Here is a 16598-nt window from a genome sequence, read left to right on the forward strand (position 1 = left end):
AGATGTTAATGCTAGTGTAGCGAAATGCTTGTGCTTCTAGTTCCGACCGTGCATTAATATCTAACAAGTAATCTAACAATTCCACAACAACTATCTTATACACACAAGTGTAAAGGAATGATTAAGAATATGTACATGTAAATATATGGATGAACGATGGCCCGAAAGGCAAGATGCAGTAGATGGTATAGAGTACAGTATATACATATGAGATGAGTAATGTAGGGTATGTAAACATTATATAAAGTGGCATTGCTTAAGTGACTAGAGATATATTTATTTAATCCAAATGTTAATTATAGAAGTGGCTGGAGATTGAGTCTGTATGTTGGTAGCAGCCACTCAATGTGATGATGGCTGTTTAACAGTCTGATGGCCTTGAGATAGAAGCTGTTTTTTAGTCTCTCGGTCCTAGCTTTGATGCACCTGTACTGACCTCGCCTTCTGGATGATAGCGGGGTGAACAGGCAGTGGAGGAGGTGGTTGTTGTACCCCCCTTTTTTCTCCCCAATTGGTAGTAGTTACAGTCTTGTCTCATCGCTGCAACTCCCGTACCAACTCGGGAGAGGCAAAGGTCGAGAGCCATGCATCCTCCGAAACACAACCCAACCTTCTTGACACAATGCACATCCAACCCGGAAGCCAGCCGCACCAATGTGTCGGCGGAAACACCGTACACCTGGCGACCTGGTCAGCGTGCACAGCGCCCGGCCCACCACAGGAGTCACGAGTACACGATGAGACAAGGATATCCCTGCTGGCCAAACCCTCCCTAACCCAGACGACACTGGGCCAATTGTGCATCGTCCCATGGGCCTCCCGGTTGCACGGCGACAGAGCCTGGGCTCGAACCCAGAATCTCTGGTGGCACAGCTAGCACTGCGATGCAGTGCCTTAGACTACTGCGCCACCCGGGAGGCCAGGTGGTTGTTGTCCTCGATGATCTTTTTGGCCTTCCTGTGACATCGGGTGGTGTAGGTGTCCTGGAGGGCAGGTAGTTTGCCCCCTCACTACCCTCTGGAGAGTCTTACGGTTGTGGGCGGAGCAGTTGCCGTACCAGGCGGCGATACAGCCCGACAGGATTCTCTCGATTGTGCATCTGTAAAAGTTTGTGAGTGTTTTTTTTCCCTATACATGGAAGAAAAAAAAAAGGTTCTTAAATGGTTCTTCAGTAGCCCTTAAGGTTCCTTGGAGAACTCTTGCCTGATAAAGAACCTTTGAGTTACACAGATATTCTCAGGTGCAGCGAAACGCTTGAGATTCAGTGCAGTAATAAAAGAAAAACACAATCCAGAAAAAAAACAATTTATATAGGATGAGCCATGACTAGAATACACTATATAGATGTAACGTGGGTGAAACGGTATGGAAAGGTTACCAGTGTTCAATGACTATGTGCTATGCATAGGGCAGCAGTCGCTAAGGTGCAGGGTAGAGTACCGGGTTGTAGCCAGCTAGAACAGTGACTAAAGTTCAGGGCAGGGTACTGGGCCAAGGCCGGCTAGTGGTGACTATTTAACAGTCTGATGGCCTGGAGATTGAGAAACATCATCTGTCTCTCGGTCCCAGCTTTGATGCACCTGTACTGTCTCCACCTTCTAGATGGTAGCGGGGTGAACAGGCCATGGCTAACATACAAGAGCAATGCCAACTGGTGAGTGAACCTGGGAGAGTGACATATAAAGAGGAGGAAATTATGAAGGTAATGGAGTCTAGGTGTGAATCATAATGATTCACATGTACGCGTAATCCCAGGACTGGTGGTTAGTACTCTGGCGATGTCGTACGCCGGAGGGGAGGAGCAGGAGCAGACGTGACAGATTTCTGGGTAGATTTGTATTTATTAGTGATCCCAATTAGCTGCTCCCAAGGCAGCAGCTACTCTTCCTGAGGCCCAAATAAAACAGTACATCATATAACATTATTACACCACTAAATATCTACTATTCAAAATGCATAATACCACCATACAACAATATTACAATGTACATGTGTGTTGAGTGCATGTGCTAGTGTGTGCGTATGCCCGTGTCTCTTCACAGTCTGCGTTGTTCCATAAGGTGAAGTTTTATCTGTTTTTTAAATCAGATTTTACTACTTGCATGAGTTACTTAATTGGCTCTATGTAGTACTGTGCATTTCCCACTGTCTGTTCTAGACTTGGGTACTGTGAAGAGACCCTGTTGGCATGTCTTGTGGAGTATGCATGGACAACTGAGCTGTGTGCAAGTCGTTTGAACAGACAGCTCTGTGTTTTCAACATTTCACTACCTCACAAAGACAAGTAGTGATGCAGTCAATCTATCATCTACATTGAGCCAGGTGAGATTAACATGCATGTCATTGATGTTAGCTCTCCGAGTACATTTAAGGGCCAGCCGTGCTGCTTTGTTCTGGGTCAACTGTAATTTTCCCATGTCCATCTTTGTGGCACTTGAGGGTTTAGTGAATGGTTTGGGTTTGAAATACCCACTCTAAAACTGACTGCAGCTCTTTGTTAAGTGTTGCAGTGATTTCACTTGTCGTGGTAGCTGACATGTATAATATTGTGTATTCTGCAGGCAAACACTGTTCTGTAGGCTTAGATTGAAGATATGGAAAATAGGAGTGTCAATATAAACTCAGTAAAAAAAGAAACGTCCCTTTTTCAAGACCCTGTTTTTCAAAGATAATTTGTAAAAAATAAAATAACTTCACAGATCTTCATTGTAAAGGGTTTAAACACTCTTTCCCTTGCTTGATCAATGAATCATAAACAATTAATGAATATGTACCTGTGGAAGGGTCATTAAGACACTAACAGCTTACATTCGATAGGCAATTAAGGTCACAGTTATGAAACCTTAGGACATTAAAGAGGCCTTTCTACTGACTCTGAAAAACACCAAAACAAAGATGCCCAGGGTCCCTGCTCATCTGTGTGAACGTGCCTTAGGGATGCTGCAAGGAGGCATGAGGACTGCAGATGTGGCCTGGGCAATAAATTGCAATGTCCGTACTGTGAGACGCCTAAGACAGCGCTACAGGGAGACAGGAAGGACAGCTGTTCGTTCTCGCAGTGGCAGACCATGTGTAATAACACCTGCACAGGATCGGTACATCCGAACATCACACCTGCGGGACAGGTACAGGATGGCAACAACAACTGCCCGAGTTACACCAGGAACACACAATCCCTCCATCAGTGCTCAGACTGTCTGCAATAGGCTAAGAGAGGCTGGACTGAGGGCTTGTAGGCCTGTTGTAAGGCAGGTCCTCACCAGACATCACCGGCAACAACTTCGCCTATGGGCACAAACCCACCGTCGCTGGACCAGACAGGACTGGCAAAAAGTGCTCTTCACTGATGAGTTGCGGTTTTGTCTCACCAGGGGTGATGATTGGATTTACGTTTATCGAAGGAATAAGCATTAAACCGAGGCCTGTAATCTACAGCAGGATCGATTTGGAGGTGGAGGGTCGGTCATGGTCTGGGGCAGTGTGTCACAGCATCATCAGACTGAGCTTGTTGTCATTGCAGGCAATCTCAATGCTGTGCGTTACAGGGAAGACATCCTCCACCCTCATGTGGTACCCTTCCTGCAGGCTCATCCTGACATGACCCTCCAGCATGACAATGCCACCAGCCATACTGCTCATTCAGTGCGTGATTTCCTGAAAGACAGGAATGTCAGTGTTCTGCCATGGCCAGTAAATTGCCCGGATCTCAATCCCATTGAGCACGTCTGGGACCTGTTGGATCGGAGGGTGAGGGCTAGAGCCATTCCCCCCAGAAATGTCCGGGAACTTGAAGGTGCCTTGGTGGAAGAGTGGGGTAACATCTCACAGAAAGAACTGGCAAAACTGGTGCAGTCCATGAGTAGGAGATGCACTGCAGTACTTAATGCAGCTAGTGGCCACACCAGATACTGACTGTTACTTTTGATTTTGACCCCCCTTTTGTTCAGGGACACATTATTCAATTTCTGTTAGTCACATGTCTGTGGAACTTGTTCAGTTTATGTGTCAGTTGTTGAGTATTGTTATGTTCATACAAATATTTACACATGTTAAGTTTGCTGAAAATAAACGCAGTTGAAAGTGAGATGTTTCTTTTTTTACAGAGTTTAGTCTGCTACCATCCTCAGTAGCCAAGCCAGGTGGCTTGTCATTGTTGATAGACAACAATACTGTTTTTCACCTCTGCCACACTCACTGAGGAATTCAAAATTACAGTGCTTGTATGAGGGCACAAGTCTAGTTTGAGAGCCATGCGTCCGAAACACAAGCCACCAAGCTGCACTGCTTCTTGACACAATGCCGACTTAACCCGGAAGCCAGCCACACCAATGTGTCGGAGGAAAAACCGTAAACCTGGTGACCGTGTCAGCGTGCATGCGACCGGACCGCCACAGGAGTCACTAGAGCGCGATGAGACAAGGAAGTCTCTGCCGACCAAGCACTCGCCTAACCCGGACGACGCTGGGCCAATTGTGCGACACACCATGGGTCTCCCAGTTGCGGCTGGCTGCGACAAAGCCTGGACTCAAACCAGGATCTCTGGTGGCACAGCTAGCAACTGCAAAGCAGTGCCTTAGACCACTGCGTCACTCGGGAGGCCCATACGCGTGTCTTTACTCATAAATCAATCTCGTCTTCTCTTTACGCTTCGGATCCACAGTCAGCATACAGCTTCGGGGCTTTGTGTGAGCAAGCCCCACAAACAAATCAGTTGCACTGCACAAGGTTTTCATGGGCCTTTTTTCGTATGCACCTGCGGCAAGTGTCGCATAATCTCTCTGAAGTGGTTGTGTGTCATGGTCTCTCAGAATTGTCCACCCCGTACCTATCACACCAAAATAATCCACATCCATGCTCTTTCCGCCGTATTCCCTGTGGGTAAACAAGAGTGCAATAAATGCTTTGAGTTAATCTATAGACATGTCCTAAGTACTGTTGACTTTTCTGTGCGCACGAGCAACAGTATAATCTCTGATGTGCTGCAACATCTGCATATCACATAAACTCGTCACTCTTTTCTACCCAAACCATATCGTCCCTCCCAGACTCCTGTCTCATCGAATTGGTTTCACCATGTCATATGCCTCTGTTCTGTTTTTTTTCTGCGGCGAGGCTCAGGCATCGGAGGCGGAGGCTCGAAGTCAACATCAGACTCTTCAACCTCAATATCCGATCCTCCATCCGACTCATCTGTCAGTGCATCCATTTTTTTTGATTTGGCTTGCCATTGGGAACTACACACATTGTATGTTGTCTCCCCGAGGGGATTATATAATTATATACCATTTCCAGCTTTTCATAATACAATAATTAGACAACCCACAACGCCCACTAATATTCTAAATTAAATCATCCTCTTAACCCTCATCATTCAGATCAATCAAATTAAATCACCCTCATCACCCTCTTCATCATCCTCATTATCCAGTTCATTCAACACGTCACATGCACCATTATCAATTTATATCTGGTTTCTGTCGCCCATTTATCCATTGATGACAGAATACATATTTTAATTTAAATCTTAATATGTTACTAGATGGACAGCACGGATATTCTTGGGAAAAGTAAAATGAGGAAATAGAGCTGCACCTTTTGAATTTGTACTTATTTGACAAAGGTCATTGTCATAGAAACTGCAGAATAAGCTCTTTCTGATACGATATAGAAATCAAAATGTTGTACCTGCATTTGACTCTAAAGGATGATTTGATAAATTGCTCCTGTCAACGACAAAATGTGCAAGTATAATTTGACAACTGCTAGGCCGTCACCCATCAGATTATTGTCAATTTAACATTGTCTGTAGGCTAACTCTTACTATGGGTGAAATACGTTTAGGTATAGTTTAGGTGTAGTTTAGGTGTAGTTTCGGTGTAGTTTCGATCAACCAGATGTGCAGGCTGACTGGCATCATTTGTTTCCTGCTCATCAACTTGGATAGAGTCAAGAATATGTTTTACATTATTCTAAAGGCTTACTGCAACACGTAGCATGAATTTGTTTCCCTTGCAATACATTTGATTAGTAATGGAGTTACAGTAAATAAAAAAGTCCTGTTACAACTTATTTTTACAAAGTAAAACATAAAAGAGAATGGTATCAAGCCGCAAGGTCAAAGTATTAACATGGGCACCAACGCTGATGAATAGGCACAACACAAACTCATCATTACACTGTAGTTCTTCTTATTTAAATCAACCTCTTCACCCTCATTCAGTTAGGCCTAATATAAATTTGATTGTAAAGTAACTTGCACAATTATCGCCCATTCCATCCATTTGTCGTTCATTCAGTGGGCTGGCATGGTTTACGTCGCTGGATAGGATATGTTTTGCATTATTCTGAAGGCCTACTGCAACACGTAGCATGTTTCCATTCCCCTTACAATACATCTGATTAGTAATAGAGTTGTAGTAAATAAAACAGTCCCATCACAGCTTATTTGTAGAAAGTCAAATGTAAAAGAGAATAGTATCAACCCACAAGGTGTGTGGTCTAATGATTTGCTGCTGATAAAGAGGCAGAAACTCATCATTACACGATTGTCTTTCTAAATTAAATCCCTTCACCCTCCTTATCATTCAGTTAGGCCTCATTTAAATTCAATTGTGAAGTAAGGTGCACAATTATCGCCCATTCAACCATTTGTCATTCATTCAGTGAGGAGAAAGTGACACATTAGCACCGGGCTGGGTACCAACGCCCTACAGCACATTGTCTTGGCTAAATTGGGAATAAGTATAAAACAAAACAGGTAAAAAAAATGATCTTAATACTTTTCAGTGTGTGATTTACAAATGATTTGCTAATTTTATAGTTTTCATTTTGTGTATGCTTGACCTTTATTTACTATGTGCCTTTGTTTTATGTTAACAATGTCTTGTTTCGGTTTATCCTTGTGTAACCATCTTCATCTCTCGTCTACAACCCCATCTATCACAACATCATCTGTTACCTGTTACACCGTCTGAAACCTACAAAGACCAACGATACAAATCTATTCAATAAAAGGTCTAAGGCTACCCTGTCCTTGTGTTCTTGCAGACATACCCAATATCTCCCACCTATCCTACCCAGTTTCATTTAACTATTTTACACCGGGTAAGTGAAAGCGCTAGCTAGCTATAGAGCTACCGCATTTAGCTCATGTCTTCCATCTAAATAACACTAACACTGCCAGCTGTTGGTAGCTAACTGCTGATGCTGTCATAGATGGTACAAGCCTATAGGAACGAGTAGTTTTAAAGGTGTATGTGGAGCTGCGTGTTGCTGTAATTTGATTGTTCTGTGGCTCTGAGGGAGTTTTCTATACAGCCTGTCGAGTGCGGAGTAAACTGAAAATCTTCGGCCATGGATCCGATTGCGGATCAAGTTTGGATCTTAGGATCAATGTGGTCACATTTGCTTCTTGTTGAAGAGGCAGCAGATAACGTTTGTTTGTGAAAGGTAGCTACACCCTTCCTCCATTTCTGAAGGAATTTGTGGCTATTTCTTTCTAGCTGGCAAAATAAGTGAGCTAGATTTTCTTTGTGTACTGCCATATCTTGATAACATGGCTAAGAATGTCACTGGTATGGTCTAGTGAATATCCTAAACCTAGCCAGTTACAGTGATAGCCTCAAGCTAAAATCGGAGAGAGATTTACTTTCTGTTTCATCTGCATGCTGTTTTTCCACATGTAATTGATGAAATTAGATTTTTTTTCTATAAAGATTGTAATTGTGTCAGTATGATGCGAATATTGTAGAAAAGTTATCACAGCTGTTTTTCATACTAAAAAGTGAAGTACCACTTGGTGTTGTCGTTACGTGACTATCAATAATGCGATGACTGCTATTTATTGAATACTTGCCTACTACGTTTAATTATTACTCGATTAAGTTAATCATGTAACAAGTAACTAATTTGGAATTTGGGGCACCACGAGAAAAGTTGTTTAACGAGTTACTATCTCCCGACTTAAACTATAAAGATGATCTAAATATATCTTACATCAACATCAGTCAATTATAAATTATTTCCTCATACCAGTCTCATTCTACACGTTGTTGACTTTGTAAATCTGCACGAACCCTAACCTAAGTGATGAATTAGTGATACACAAGTTGGCTTAATTATTTATTTACTAACTAACTAAATAATCACACAGAAATGCATGAACATACACAGACATGGTATAGGTTATTGATTACTAACATAATGCAATGAAACAGTCCCTAGTGGACTAACCCGATATGACGGCTTGTTACACAATGGAAAGAGGGTGTGGAAAGATAGAGAGCGGGAGAGACAAAGAGAGTGGACTTATCGTTCATACATTTGGAAACAACGTTCACTGTAAATATGAGTGTTCTTAGAATGAATCCTTCAGGTGTACCACACGGTGGTGAGAGGGATCTATTCTTTCCTCCCGTCTTTGGTCAATTGTCCTAGACTACTTTACATGCAGAGCTGCAGACGGTGCATGTTTTGGTCAAGTCTTCACCTTCTTCACTCGTTGAGAATTTCAGAGGGTCCTACCATTTTCTGGTCTTGTATTAAAACCGTGTGGACCATGTCCTCACATTCTCTGGTCTTGGAGGGTGGTTCATAATGTAGACAAGAACTCTGAACTAATTAGGGCCGTGGCTTTGTTAGTTTGCAACAGACATGAAAAAACATTTAGAAGACTAAACTCAAATTTCTATATTTTTAAACATAGTTTCATTGTTCTTCCTATTGTATTAACATCCTATAGGGTGGAAACTTTACAGCTAGAATGTGTTTCCTTCCTAAATTACAGTATTTCCGTTATCTAGTTTTTCTGATAATTTTAATGACATCACAAAATAGACATTAATTTTCCAGATTCCTTCCCTCATCATCCCCAACGTTTGGATGTTGAAATATATCTAATCTACCAAGATGGCGTAGCAGTGAAGACGTGTTTTGTTCATCCTCTCATGTACTTTTGTATTTTTCGTATTTTTGTATATATACTTCAATTTTTTTCTCTTAGAGATTTTTAATTCGATTATACCTTCCGGTAACCTGCCTCACCCAATGTGATACGGAATCGCTATAATTTTAAATTTTAGAACACATTCAAGAACCTCCAGAAGCTAACCAGCTAATTAGCTACAAGCTATTTAGTCATTGTTAGCCACTGCTTGCAGCTTTACCTTCTGCACAGATACCAGCCCTGTTTTTAGCCTGGATAATACTCGCCAGTCTACCAGTATCGGACTGTCTCTCCACAACAACCCAGGATTCCTGCCGTAATCCCTGGACCACTACTTCTGATTTTCACAGCTAGCTTGCAGCTAGCTAGCTCATAGCTCACAGCTAGCTTGCACTCACCGTGGCACCCAGTGCCGAAGCTATCCCTGAGGCCCACCTCCCGGCCTACTCAGCTGTTCACCAAACCCCACTCACACACGGCTAGAGCCCAATACTCCACCGGATCCTTGCTTTAAACTCTGGACCTTGGCACCGGATCACCGCTGCTACCGATTGGCTACAGTGACTAACGCCACTGCCACGAAGCTAAAACCAGTTCGCCGTGAGCCAGGCGCATCTCCCGGCTAGCCAACTAAATTCTACAATACCTCTTTCGCCATCTGGCTTGGATTCTCTGTCGACACGGCGCCCCACCGCACCACCACAACTGGTACCCCGACGAATACTCCATCCGCTGTGCCTTCAACCGGCCTCCGTCGGAGCAGATGCTCCTACTAGCCCTGGGCTACTAACTTTAAACACTGTGTCGCCCGCGTGCTAGCGTAGTGGCGGCTTCCCTGTTCCATCTATTGCTGCCCCCTGGATACTATGATCACTTGGCTACATAGCTGATGCCTGCTGGACTGTCCATGAATCACGGTTCCCCATTCTGTTTATTTCGTTTTTATCGGTCGGCCCCAGCCGCGAACTCAGGCTCTGTGTGTAGTTAATCCGACCTTCTCTGCCTAGTCATCGCCATTTTACCTGCTGTTGTTGTGTTAGCTGATGTTGTCTCACCTGTTGTTTTAGCTAGCTCTCCAAATCAACACCTGCGATTACTTTATGCCTCGCTGTATGTCTCTCTCAAATGTCAATATGCCTTGTATACTGTGGTTCAGGTTAGTTGTCATTGTTTTAGTTTACAATGGATCCCCTAGTGCCACTCTTCATACCGCTGATACCTCCTTTGTCCCACCTCCCACACATGCTGTGACCTCACCCATTACAACCAGCATGTCCAGAGATACAACCTCTCTCATCATCACCCAGTGCCTGGGCTTACCTCCGCTGTACCCGCACCCCACCATACCCCTGTCTGCGCATTATGCCCTGAATATATTCTACCACGTCCAGAAATCTGCTCCTTTTATTCTTTGTCCCCAACGCTCTAGGCGACCAGTTTGATAGCCTTTAGCCGCACCCTCATCCTACTCCTCCTCTGTTCCGCGGGTGATGTGGAGGTAAACCAAGGCCCTGAATGTCCCCAGGCACCCTCATTTGTTGACTTCTGTGATCAAAAAAGCCTTGGTTTCATGCATGTCAACATCAGAAGCCTCCTCCCTAAGTTTGTTTTACTCACTGCTTTAGCACACTCTGCCAACCCTGATGTCCTTGCCGTGTCTGAATCCTGGCTTAGGAAGGCCACCAAAAATCCTGAGATTTCCATACCCAACTAAGACATTTTCAATCAAGATAGAATTGCCAAAGGGAGAGGAGTTGCATTCTACTGCAGAGATAGCCTGCAAAGTAATGTCATACTTTCCAGGTCCATACCCAAACAGTTCAAACTTCTATTTAAAACAATGAATCTCTCCAGAAATAAGTCTCTCACTGTTGCCGCCTGCTACCGACCCCCCTCAGCTCCCAGCTGTGCCCTGGGCACCATTTGTGAATTGATCGCCCCCCATCTAGCTTCAGAATTTGTTCTGTTAGGTGACCTAAACTGGGATATGCTTAACACCCCGGCAGTCCTACAATCTAAGCCCTCATGCCCTCAATCTCACACAAATCATCAAGGAACCCACGAGGTACAACCTTAAATCTGTAAACATGGGCACCCTCAGACATTATCCTGACCAGCTGGCCCTCCAAATACACCTCCGCTGTCTTCAACCAGGATCTCAGTGATCACTGCCTCATTGCCTGTATTCGCTACGGGTCCGCGGTCAAACGACCACCCCTCATCACTGTCAAACGCTCCCTAAAACACCTCTGCGAGCAGACCTTTCTAATCGACCTGGCCCGGGTATCCTGGAAGGATATTGACCTCATCCCGTCAGTTGAGGATGCCTGATCATTCTTTAAAAGTAACTTCCTCACCATCTTAGATAAGCATGCTCCGTTCAAAAAATGCAGAACTAAGAACAGATATAGCCCTTGGTTCACTCCAGACCTGACTACCCTCTACCAGCACAAAAAAATCCTGTGGCGGACTGCAATAGCATCGAATAGTCCCCGCGATATGCAACTGTTCATGGAAGTCAGGACCAATACACACAGTCAGTCAGGAAAGCAAAGGCCAGATTTTAAAGCAGAAATTTGCATCCTGTAGCTCTAACTCCAAAATGTTCTGGGACACTGTAAAGTCCATGGAGAACAAGAGCACCTCCTCCCAGCTGCCCACTGCACTGAGGTTAGGTAACATGGTCACCAGCGATAAATCCATGATAATCGAAAACTTGAACAAGCATTTCTCAATGGCTGGCCATGCCTTTCTCCTGGCTACTCCAACCTCGGCCAACAGCTCCCCCCCAACCCCCCGCAGCTACTCGCCCAAGCCTCCCCAGATTCTCCTTTACCCAAATCCAGATAGCAGATGTTCTGAAAGAGCTGCAAAACCTGGACCCATACAAATCAGCTGGGCTTGACAATCTGGACCCTCTATTTTTTAAACTATCCGCCGCCATTGTCGCAACCCCTATTACCAGCCTGTTCAACCTCTCTTTCGTATCGTCTGAGATCCCCAAGGATTGGAAAGCTGCCGCGGTCATCCCCCTCTTCAAAGGGGGAGACACCCTGGACCCAAACTGTTACATACCTATATCCATCCTACCCTGCCTATCTAAGGTCTTCGAAAGCCAAGTCAACAAACAGATCAATGACCATCTCGAATCCCACCGTACCTTCTCCGCTGTGCAATCTGGTTTCCGAGCAGTCATGGGTGCACCTCAGCCACGCTCAAGGTACTAAACAATATCATAACCGCCATCGATAAAAGACAATACTGTGCAGCCGTCTTCATCGAGTTCAATTCTCGGGCCGACTCTTTTCTCTGTATTTATCAATGATGTTGCTCTTGCTGCGGGCGATTCCCTGATCCACCTCTACGCAGACGACACTATTCTGTATACTTCTGGCCCTTCCTTGGACACTGCTATCTAACCTCCAAACGAGCTTCAATGCCATACAACACTCCTTCCGTGGCTTCCAACTGCTCTTAAACGCTAGTAAAACCAAATGAATGCTTTTCAACCGTTCGCTGCCTGCACTCGCACGCCCGACTAGCATCACCACCCTGGATGGTTCCGACCTAGAATACGTGGACATCTATAAGTACCTAGGTGTCTGTCTAGACTGTAAACTCACCTTCCAGACTCATATCAAACATCTCCAATCTAAAATCAAATCTAGAGTCGGCTTTCTATTTCGCAACAAAGCTTCCTTCACTCACGCCGCCAAACCTACCCTAGTAAAACTGACTAATCTACCGATCCTCGACTTTTAGCTTCCAATACTCTACTCAGCAAACTGGATGCAGTTTATCACAGTGCCATCAGTTTTATTACTAAAGCACCTTATACCACCCACCACTGCGACCTGTATGCTCTAGTCGGCTAGCCCTCGCTACATATTCGTCGCCAGACCCACTGGTTCCAGGTCATCTACAAGTCCATACTACGTAAAGCTCCGCCTTATCTCAGTTCACTTGTCACGATGGCAACACCCACCTGTAGCACGCGCTCCAGCAGGTGTATCTCACTGATCATCCCTAAAGCCAACACCTCATTTGGCCGCCTTTCCTTCCAGTTCTCTGCTGCCTGTGACTAGAATGAATTGCAAAAATCGCTGAAGTTGGAGACTTTTATCTCCCTCACCAACTTTAAACATCTCCTATCTGAGCAGCTAACCAATCGCTGCAGCTGTACATAGTCCACCGGTAAATAGCCGACCCAATTTACCTACCTCATCCCCATACTGTTTTTATTTATTTACTTTTCTGCTCTTTTGCACACCAGTATCTCTACCTGCACATGACCATCTGACCATTTATCACTCCAGTGTTAATCTGCAAAATTGTAATTATTCGCCTACCTCCTCATGCCTTTTGCACACAATGTATATAGACACTTTCTTTTTTTTCTACTGTGTTATTGACTTGTTAATGGTTTACTCCATGTGTAACTCTGTGTTGTTGTCTGTTCACACTGCTATACTTTATCTTGGCCAGGTCTTAGTTGTAAATGAGAACTTGTTCTCAACTAGCTTACCTGGTTAAATAAAGGTGAAATAAATAATGATAATAAATAAACAAACAAGTTTTGGTGGTGAAGTCTTTCTGTGTAACAAAGGGATTTTTAACTTCTCAATACTGCAGGGCAAGAAAGAGAAAGTTTATGTCCAGCGTTAAGTCATAAAATCAGCCCAGATCCCCCCCTTCCTCTCTGGTGGGTCTGGCTATCTGTCAGCCCCGTGACAAGCTGATCCGGCTCCTTTGATCCTCACCAAGGAGAGAGAGAGTCATGATAGTGTGCACCAGCTTAACATGTGCGTTCGGGGCTTCCCGACTATCTTTTGGGTTTTGGTGAGAATTAATTGTAAACAAACAAAGAATTTTAAGTTAGAGTACCAGTCAAAAGTTTGGACACACCTAATCATTCAAGGGTTTTTCTTTATTTTTACTATTTTCTATTACATACCACAAACCCCCGTGGTGACTTATTGCTATTATACACTGGTTACTAACATAATTAGAGCAGTAAAAATGTATGTTTTGTCATACCCATCGTATACGGTCTGATATAACACGGCTGTCAGCAAATCGGCATTCAGGGCTCGAATCACCAAGTTTATAATAGTTAATATAGAGCTCCTACTACATAAATATCTGATAAGGCCCATTATCTGTTACCTGGACTTTAATTACACTCTCAAAGCACTTCATGATGACAGAAGTGAGTCCTACCGGGCGACAGACATTTAGTTCAGTTACCTTTGCTTTCTTGGGTACAGGAACAATGGTGTAAATCTTGAAGCAAGTGGGGACAACAGACTGACTAATATATAGAGAGATTGAATATGTCCGTAAACACTCCAGCCAGCTGTTCTGCACATGCTCGAAGGACGTGGCTTGGCATGTCGTCTGGGCCGGCAGTCTTGCAAGGGTTAGATGACTTACTAATGTTGGCCACGGAGAAGGAGAGCACGCAGTCCTCGTGAGTGTCAGGGGGGCCCGCATCGGCAGCTTGATGTTGTTTTCCTCAAAGCAAGCGAAGGTGTTTAGCTCATCCGGGAGCGAGGCGTCGGTGTCCGCGACATGGCTGGCTTTCCCTTTATAATCTGGGATTGTCTGGAGTCCTGACACATACGTCTCGTGTATGAGCCGTTGAATTGTGACTCCACTTTGTCCCTGTACTGTCGTTTTGCCTCTTATATTGTCTAATGGTCTCGTAGCTGGTCTGTTTGTACACGTCCATGTTCCCAGTCACCTTGCTGAAGTTTGAGGTTCTTGACGTGGCATCTACGGTTCTTCAGAATTCTAAAAGGTTGAAATGTATGGAAGTTTGAAGATGTGTCCCTTTCATAGCATGCAGCAATTTGGCCAGTGTTAAAGGGATCTGTCAAACATTTCCAAATTCATGTTCATAATCTCCAGCACCACCCCAACATCAACATGTGAAAATTGGGCATTTCTATGTTTTGTATTAAAGAGAGGAAGATAAGTGTTTCCAATGACATCATCAACCAATTAGTTGACAATTAGAAGGCAATTCTACTCATAATTGGTTAAAATCACATGATGCATACGGATGATGTCATTGGAAACACATATTTTTACTACAAAATATAGAAACGCGCCATGTTCACATATGTTGATGTTGGGGTGGTGCTGGAGATGATGAATATGACATTGAATTATTTAGAAATGTTCCTATAAAGAAAAACTCCACCCAAAAACTATTTTTCATTAGTCCATTGTTGATATAGTCCCAAAATACTTTGCATGTTAGCAATCAAGTTGCCAAGATATATAACTTTCAAAACACAGAAATACAGTCGATATGATCATGCAGTATGTATTTTGAAAGTTTTGTACAGTTGTAGTCGGAAGTTTACATACATTTAGGTTGGAGTCAATAAAGCTCGTTTTTCAACCACTCCACAAATTTCTTGTTAACAAACTATAGTTTTGGCAAGTCGGTTAGGACATCTACTTTGTGCATGACACAAGTAATTGTTTTAACATACACTAAGTTGACTGTGCCTTTAAACAGCTTGGAAAATTCCAGAAAATGATGTCATGGCTTTAGAAGCTTCTGATAGGCTAATTGACATCATTTGAGTCAATTGGAGGTGTACCTGTGCATGTATTTCAAGGCCTACCATCAAACTCAGGGCCTCTTTGCTTGACATCATGGGAAAATCAAACAAAATCACCCAAGACCTAAGAAAAAAAATGGTAGACCTCCACAATTCTGGTTCATCCTTAGGAGCAATTTCCAAACGCCTGAAGGTACCACGTTTATCTGTACAAACTATAGTACGCTAGTATAAACACAATGGGACCACTCAGCCGCTCAGGAAGGAGACACTTTCTGTCTCCTAGAGATGAACGTACTTAGGTGTGAAAAGTGAAAATCAACCAGAACAACAGCAAAGGACCTTGTGAAGATGCTGGAGGAAACAGGTACAAAAGTATCTATAGCCACAGTAAAACGAGTCCTATATCGACATAACCTGAAAGGCCGCTCAGCTAGGAAGAAGCCACTGCTCCATAACCACCATAAAAAAAGTACGGTTTGCAGCTGCACATGGGGACAAAGATCATACTTTTTGGAGACATTTCCTCTGGTCTGATGAAACAATTATGTAACTGTTTGGCCATAATGACCATTGTTATGTTTGAGGGAAAAATGGGGAGGCTTGCAAGCCGAAGAACACCATCCCAACCGTGAAGCACGGAGGTGGCAGCATCATGTTGTGGGGGTGCTTTGCTGCAGGAGGGATTGGTGCACTTCACAAAATAGATGGCAACATGAGGCAGGAAAATTATGTGGAAATATTGAAGCAACATCTCAAGACATCAGTCAGGAAGTAAAAGCTTGGTCACTGACCCCAAGCATACTTCCAAAGTTGTGACAAAATGGCTTAAGGACAACAAAGTCCAGGTATTGGAGTGGCCATCACAATGCCCTGACCTCAATCCTATAGAAAATATGTGGGCAGAACTGAAAAAGCGTGTGCGAGCAAGGAGGCCTACATACCTGACTCAGTTACACCAGCTCTGTCAGGAGGAATGGGCCAAAATTCACCCAACTTATTGTGGGAAGCTTGTTGAAGGCTAACCGAAACGTTTGGCCTAAGTTAAACAATTTAAAGGCAATGCTACCAAATACGAA

Source organism: Oncorhynchus mykiss, chromosome 20 (assembly GCF_057628025.1).
Source record: "Oncorhynchus mykiss isolate SJ-2025 chromosome 20, ASM5762802v1, whole genome shotgun sequence".
NCBI classification, from domain to species: Eukaryota; Metazoa; Chordata; class Actinopteri; order Salmoniformes; family Salmonidae; genus Oncorhynchus; species Oncorhynchus mykiss.